This window comes from Cyprinodon variegatus, unplaced genomic scaffold, assembly GCF_000732505.1.
Source record: "Cyprinodon variegatus isolate N-32 unplaced genomic scaffold, C_variegatus-1.0 Scaffold83, whole genome shotgun sequence".
In the NCBI taxonomy this organism is placed as follows: Eukaryota; Metazoa; Chordata; class Actinopteri; order Cyprinodontiformes; family Cyprinodontidae; genus Cyprinodon; species Cyprinodon variegatus.
Window position 1 is genome coordinate 331,603 of NW_015150536.1, and position 7,554 is coordinate 339,156.

At 34.5% G+C, this 7,554-nt stretch overlaps 1 protein-coding gene across 1 annotated transcript in view; it reads left to right on the forward strand.

Moving 5' to 3' along the window:
- tnr (tenascin R) overlaps positions 1-7,554 on the forward strand; it is a 240,956-nt gene that overhangs the window by 226,991 nt on the left and 6,411 nt on the right. The gene's annotated exons all lie outside the window — the stretch shown is intronic.

A 7,554-nucleotide genomic window follows, 5' to 3' on the forward strand; every position in this document is an offset into this window, starting at 1 on the left:
TATATATATATAAATCTTACATAGTCCAGTTTGGCTGCATTTTGGTTAAATATAATTTAGAAGTTTGATTCAAAGTGATCATATTCAATTTGGTGCAGACCTGATTATAAATAGGGAAATTAAAATCAAGACTTCACCTTAGTGCCACATCCAAACCGCCCAGCAAAGCATTAGCGTGCTGGAAACCTAGAAACACCAATTTGTTGTCTTTCTTTTGGTGCAATTAGGGTAAAGGTTTGTTTTTATTTCAGGCATTTTCATTCTGTGTGAAAATGAAAGGATGGGAACACTACTGTCACAGCATAGGGAGCATGCAGTACTCCTGTGTTTTTTTCCCCACCATTATAAAATATTCTGGTAGACTCTAGGGGCCAGTGTAGGGCACTACATGTTTAGAATACCAGACTACACCTAAACGTAGAAAACACAATTGCCTCCAACCTTTCAAATTAAAGTTTTTCACATATTGCGATAATTTTTGCTAGCTGAGTTTGTCTTCTTATATTCAAGAAAAAAGTATATTAGGTTTTTGTAATCTAGTTAGCCAGCAAACACAGCAAGACCATGATGATGTGCTCAACACTTAGAGAAGACTTCTCAATATGGTTGTTTCTCTGTCTTCTCCTTTAAGGAACTTTAAACTTCAAAACTGGTGTGAGATAAATGTTTTACTGTTTTGAGATTTTCAAAAAACTTGTATATCTTGATGGCCAAGATATACTAAAACAGATTTATCTTATTTCCTACAATTATTACTATTACTATAAGTAGTAGTAGTAGTAGTTTTCCCAGTAAATACCTTAAGAGTGTATTTATTTTTAAATTTTATTCTAAGAAATATGTCCACCTCTCCATCTGCATGTCTTCTTATCCATGCCAATGTATAAAACTCACCTTAAATGTTAAATATTTCTTCATTTAGATTTAAAACACAAACTATTCCAAAACAGCTGAATATGGTAACATTACTGAGGAAAACGTTTAAACCCCTCAATGCTGTTAACTCCGAAAAAAAAAAAAAACTCTGATTCAACATAAAAAACTGAAACAGAGCTCCCAACATTGAGCAGGTAATGGGTTAATGAATAAAGAGCAGTATTTCAACATAAAAAAAATCTTCTGATCTTGATAACAACAAAATAGGTTTAAAATCAGCAGAAAATCAGCACAAAAATGCATCACATTTAAACACAGAAAGATATTGTTACTATGAGCACAATGAGCAGTTTGACAAGCAAATGTGAGTGTCTAAATAGCTTGGAATGAATATTAAATAATTTGTATAAATGTGTTTCATAATAACATTATTAAATTTTCTCAAAAGTGACTGTCATCCAAATTAATGACTATAACGAGCCTTACTGACAGTGGGCAGGATACCACCACTGTGTGAGGTTGTCAATAAATTAGATCACTGTTATGGCCTTGGGGAGCCATTGTAGAGAACATTCAGCTAATCACCACCTCTGCACTCAAAATAGCAATTTACTGCACAATAGAAAACATAAAAAACAATATTAAATCCATTCAAACTGAAAAGATGAGCCACTTGACTGGCCAACGATAAAGAGTTTGATAATTATCCGTTGTAGTTTGAGGATGGACGTTTTAACAGCGCTCTTTATCTGCACCATGCTCACTGACCTCTGCTGAGCACAGCTTTAGTTTGATGATGTAATAAAAGAGACATTCGGTAGACTGGGAGCGATCTGTAATCATTATCCCATCCTTTAGCTTTTAATCCCCCCTCTTATTGTTTCTACATAAGCGTGGGAGTGAGGACAGTAATAAAATGTTAGATAATATTACAAGGGCATAGCTATGTGTCAAAATGGATTTTCAATCGCTTCAGTTAAATATGAAGCGGTAAAAAAAAGGAAAACTGTAAAAATTATGGGTGGTACATTAATTGGTGATAACACAGCTATGCTATACAACAGAAATTCAAAGTGACTTACTGTTAAGCGTATTTTTATTACCACAATCGCTTTTCCCTGGTCACCCTAAGTGCCCCTGCATTTAAACATCAATTGTATCTCTTTTCCTTTGGCGTTCTGTATTACAGCAGACTTAGTTTCCCTGCTGCACTACGTCTTATCTGTAAAGGCTAGAGATTTAATTCCCTGACAAATTTTTTCCTCAGATTGGTTCAGCAAAAGTGCACATCTGATCATTCTGCAAGAAGTAAAGCAGAGATGTACACTCTTTTCCAAATGGGCCTAGTGGCAATCTGATAATAAAGGCTGTTGCAATCGTTCATGATGGCTTGGGGCCTTATCGGATGTCGGGGTTCAAACAACCTTTGTATCTGCTGCCTCTGAGATAGCAAGCAAAGCTGTCGATTTCAATAGGTTGGAAGATGTGGTATTTAGAAGAGGGCAGGTGGTGACAGTGTCCACCGCTCTACAATGCCAATCATACACAGCAGCTGACAAAGACTCATGACATAAGCGCTCACCAAAATACAAACTATCATCCCATAAACTGGAGCTGAAAGTAGTTACTAATACAGGGACTCTATTTAAAGTACGTGTTTCCTTTAACATTTCAGACATTTTTACTGTTGCTGGATTTACAAAGAAGTACAATTTTTATGTCTAGTTTTTATCACCCAGACAACAAACAAATACAAAAACTTTGGACACTTTAAAAACTGAAACCACATAATACAAAAAATAAAGACAACGCATTCTTAAAAAGTTCAAAGTTACATGCACACTACAAAAAATTGAAATCTAAGTAATTTTTTCATTTTAAAATAAGAGCATTTCTTCCTTAATTGAGTAGGTTAGGGAGACACTTTGCTAATGGAATAAGACTATTTATAACTAAAATAAGAAGAAACAACAGCAGTCTCATACTTCAAGTGCGTAATGTCTAATTATTGTATTTTAAGGGTAAAAATGCTAATTCCATTGGAAGATCATTTTATTTACCTACTCAAAAGGGTAAATACACTTGATTTAAGAAAGTTTTACAAATTTCAGATCGTTTTTGCAGTGCAAATACAGAGGTTTAGATTTGCACAAAGAAAGGTTTCGAATATTGTCTGTGTCCAGAGGGAGAAAATTCCAGAGTTTGGGAGCAGAGAGGGATACAATTATATTCCAAATATGGCAGGGTGCCAGTAGAGCTGCTGTAAGACTGGGTTTATGAGATGAAAAGAGGGAGTTTTGGTGAGGCAGGCAGCTGAATTCTTGACCATTTGGAGCTTATGCAGGGATTTTTGAGGAAGACCAAAGAAAAGAGTTTCAATAGTTGATGTGGGAAGACACAAGGCTATAAATAACAGGATTTTAGTTTTCTAACTGTTAAGGTAATTTCTAGATGTTAAAGGTGAATCGTGATATGAATTCAGACAGCCATAAGATTAGTGAGGATAGTGGGAGTGTGGAATTTAACTTCCAAAAAAAGATAGAGCTGGGTGTCATCCTCATAACAACTATAATGGATGCTAAATTCCTGGAAGATATTGCTGAGGAAAAGGAGATAAATGATCAAAAGTATGGTTCCCAGAACCAGACATAGATGAAAACTGAAGGAGTTAAGTAGAAAGAGCTGAGTGTAATCAGCAGATAAAGTAAGAATTAAACTAGTAAAGCAGGATGTGAGTGATGCCACTGGAAGATAATCTGGGGAGAAGGATGAGAAATTATATTGAAGGCCATCATTACATCGCCAAGAATGAGAGTTAATGGTACACCAGAGTCAGAAGCCATTAGAAAAGCTCTTTTATATATTTTTTCTATGAGAGTGGATTGACTACACGCCATGTTACCAAAGAAAATAATGACTACCTGTAGCCTTCGTGTAGAGGTCACGGATTAGCAGACAGCGGTCCGGATCCGGACCCACCTGCTGGCTGACCCGGACCCAACCTGATTTAAAACATTTATAAATTAACGCAAGTTGTCTGACGACAGGGTCTAACCCTCAGATCCCACATCATCCATCTTCGCTCCAGACCTCCTGCGCAAAGCAAAGACTACAGCCTCCGCTGTTCCTCTCATCTTTCTCTGCTCCGATTATCTCAGAACTCGAGGAGAGCATAAACTTTATTATTATTAAACTCAGGAGCAAGACATGCGGAAATGAAACCTTCATTTAATATGACTTTAAGGACTTTTAAATTTAAAAAAAATCCCCCCATCATCCAGCCAGCATATGTTCAGTTTCTGCCCAAATATTTTTTATTTTTGTTGTGGATTTTTGTAACAGGGATAACTAGGATCATACATGGTTTATATGAACTATGTTTGTTCTCTGCCTCCAAACTCAGCATCTCTTCGTGAGAAGAGAAGAAGATGAGATGAAATGAGAAGTTTCTTTTGAAGTTGTGAGAGGCACTCTTGGGCGTTTTGACTGGATTTGAGGAAACTTTTAAGCCTCCCAGTATAAAATAAATGTTTTGATCGAGTTGAGAAATGCTTCCTGTTATGTTGATGTACCAATAGTTTGCATCCAATCATTCAGTTAAACTTTCTTAGTTTTTGGGAATAGGTATAGAAGCTCACGAATGAGCCTGGAATGGCTTGAGAATGGCTTTGTCGTCATTCAAAGCCCAGGTTTAAAGCCTTGCAGGGTAGCCTAAAGCCCACTACTCTTATTAAGCCATAAAAAAAATTAAAAGAAAATGTCAGTTCAGGTGTTTTACAAGATATGTGAGTCAGGAAATTGTCTATTTACTAAACTGAAAACTGAAAGATTTTTGTTCTCTACTTCAAAAAACTTTCTTTTTTTTTAATCTTTTTTTTTTGTTTAAAAATTCAATGTATAACATGGATGCATAAAAAAACTCATTTTATTTCAGTGGTAAATCCTGTTTAAAGTAACAGATTATAATTAAAAATGTCTTTGTACCGTTACTGGTTGATTTTCTTTATTTGGACCTCGCTGATTTTAAATTGGTGACCCAAACCTAGTGTATATACTGTATAGGCCCACCTATTTATTACAAGATTACACCTGTCATGCTAATTGGTGGACACGCATCACTTTTTTCATTTTTTTTTGGATCGAATCAATATTATCATTCTTGTCCAGACCTGTTTCATGAGTTTTATTTTTGAAAATTATTCTGTTGAAGCAAATGTCCGACTTTTATTTCTTCATTTTCATAAAATGTTCATTATTATTGCTTTGATCTTAGCAGGCTTTTCTTTCATTAAACATGTGGTACTGACAATATTGCAGACATGTGTATTACAAGCAAAAGAAACATAAGCTTTTTTCTCTATCATACATGAAATCTGAATAAACATTTTTATGTCCTATGTCAGAATCAATATAATTAGGAACTTTTTTTTAAATGCTAGGCTAGAATAATGATAACGATCTTTGTTCAATTATCTTCTTGAAGGTAAAAAGGTAACATAATTTTTATTCATATTTGGTAATCCTGCCTTTCAACTGTGTAAATTTGCGTCAAATGTTTTCAATATCCTTCCACAAGCTCCTCACAAAAGTTGGCTTATTCCTTCTTACGGTAATGTTGTAACCGAGCCTTCAGAGGAGTAATTATATTATTCATTATCAATATAAGCTATAATATCTGCTTTGGTTGCTCTTCCGATTCATTCTTAATATAAAATTCTGACATATGCAGTGAGGATGATTAGTTTTATCCTAACGAATGGGATATCTGGTTAAGTTCATATGACTGCTTTAGGTAAAAAAATAAAATAAATAATTATGTTAGAACTATTCATATACAGAAACTTGTTTATATTACTTTTTTAATGTATTTATTACTGTTTTCAAGGCTGCACTTAAAAAAATGTCTAGAGTTGATTTAAACTAAATTTATTTTTGTATACACTCTGTTAAACAAAATGACAAAATAAATCTAAGTGTGAGTCTAAGGTAGAGTAAAGAAAACTTTATATTTATACCTTATAGCATTATACTTCGGGTAGGAAAAACTATAAAATGTATGGAGAATATAACCCTTTAATATAACCCTTCTCTCATTCTGGCAGTTAGCAAGTAGAAATAGATTTCATAACTGACTGTGAGGTAAAAATAAGTATCTATTTATATAATTAATTATACTTTTGGTTTGATCTTTAATAATAAATGCATTTAATACTTTCCATATATAATGAAAAGATGGTTTATTTCAGTAATTCATGTCAAAAATAAAACATGTAATTGTAGGTAAATTACAGAGTGATATATTTCCTTTTATATAACTTTTCATGTATTTATATTCATTTAGAAGTTAATCATTTAATCTTGGGCAGATAGACTGTTCTGGTAAAAGATACAAAGAACAGAGTGGACCCACAGCAGCAGATGATATGACTATAAACCATGACCCCTCTAAAATATAGATCCAGTGCTTTTCCGTCTATATAGGCCTTTGAACCACTTTGCAATGTCAAGTACCTTTTTCTTTATTTCCACTTGAGATTCTTCTGACATGGTTTGGTTTAAAAGTGCCTTAACATAAGGAATGAAACAGTTTCCCTCAATACATCTGTGTGTGATAGCTTCTGAATCACTGACTCCAGCTGCAGTCCTCACCTTGTGAATCTTTCACAAGCCTTTGAATCATTTTTGCTCCGCAGTGATCTCAGGGTTGTGGTTATAGCTATTTGATTTTCGTTCTTCTTTACAACTGTTGTTCCTTCCACACAGCCTTCTATATTTTTAATATGCTCTGTGACCAGCCAGCTTTTTTCCTCTTTGCTTGTGTGTATTCTTCTAGCCAAGGGGCAGTGACCTTTTACCTAATAACATTCAGACTGTTACTGTAAAACATTTCTAGTTATGTCCATGTTTTTGTTTAATATTCCTAATTTCTAAAAAAAAAAAAAAAAAAAAACTCAATAAGACATTTTTATGTACACTAGAAAATAATCTGAAGAATTACATAGGTATGTATTGTGTTCAAAATAGAGCAGAAATGCATACAGAAATATGGGATAAGCATCGTAATTGGTTTTTGGCAACAAAAAAAACAAACACTTAATTAATAAGCAAAACAAAGGGGATGTCAAAGGATTGAAACGGGAGAATCCAGATAACAGCAATGACCTACACTTAGATACTGAGGGATATTAGGGGAATGAAATAGAGTGAATGAGTGTTTATCAAGTAATATCAGGGTAATCCAAGGCAGAGAGTAGGAAAGGTTATACATACAGGCACACACACTTACACACACACCCATATACCACCCACAAGGACCCTAACTAAAGTACAGTAACATCTCTGTTGGATATTGTCTCCCACCCCATGCATGAGGCTGTTGCTAAACTGGACAGCTCCCTCAGTGACAGACTGCTGCACCCTAAATGCACCAGGGAGCGTTATCACATATCCTTCCACCCAGCACCTGTAAGACTTTATAACATCACTGTTACTAACCTTAATAAGTTGTTGCATTCATGCTGATTTTTTACACAGTTTCCGTCTTAGTCAGTTAAATAACATGCTGTTGTAATTTTTGCACATCTGCTGTTTCTGTTATTTCTTGATATACTCTCTTTGATATACTTTTCTAAGGTCCACATTCTGTGACCACTTTTCCTATAACCTTTTGCTGCTGCT